Source organism: Myotis davidii, unplaced genomic scaffold (genome assembly GCF_000327345.1).
Source record: "Myotis davidii unplaced genomic scaffold, ASM32734v1 scaffold327, whole genome shotgun sequence".
Lineage (NCBI taxonomy): Eukaryota > Metazoa > Chordata > Mammalia > Chiroptera > Vespertilionidae > Myotis > Myotis davidii.
In genome coordinates this window covers 4,255,904-4,256,172 of record NW_006298628.1, presented here as the reverse complement: position 1 = coordinate 4,256,172, position 269 = coordinate 4,255,904, and the positions used below count along the sequence as shown (strand labels likewise).

Below are 269 nucleotides of genomic sequence, written 5' to 3'. Positions count from 1 at the left end.
GGATGGCACAGAGGACAGGCGTGTCTATCTCCACACAAAACTCTCCCTGGCCCGCTCCACAAGAAGGAGTAGTTCCTGAAATCCAAGCACCCCTTCCCTTGGAAAGCTGCCCCCCTCCCCATCCAGGAGTAGAACCTGGTAGTAATGAAACCTGACCTTGCCCCTCACTGCCACTGTGATATCCCGTGTTTGCCCCCCCCCCCCCAAATGCGAAGGGGACCCTTCTTTGCCCTTTTCGGACTCCATGGGTCTTAGGTGAGCATGTGGGA

At 56.9% G+C, this 269-nt stretch overlaps 1 protein-coding gene across 1 annotated transcript in view; it reads left to right on the top strand.

Moving 5' to 3' along the window:
• The window catches only part of CACNB1 (calcium voltage-gated channel auxiliary subunit beta 1), a 13,904-nt gene that overhangs the window by 4,368 nt on the left and 9,267 nt on the right, over nucleotides 1-269 (top strand). The window lies entirely within an intron of this gene.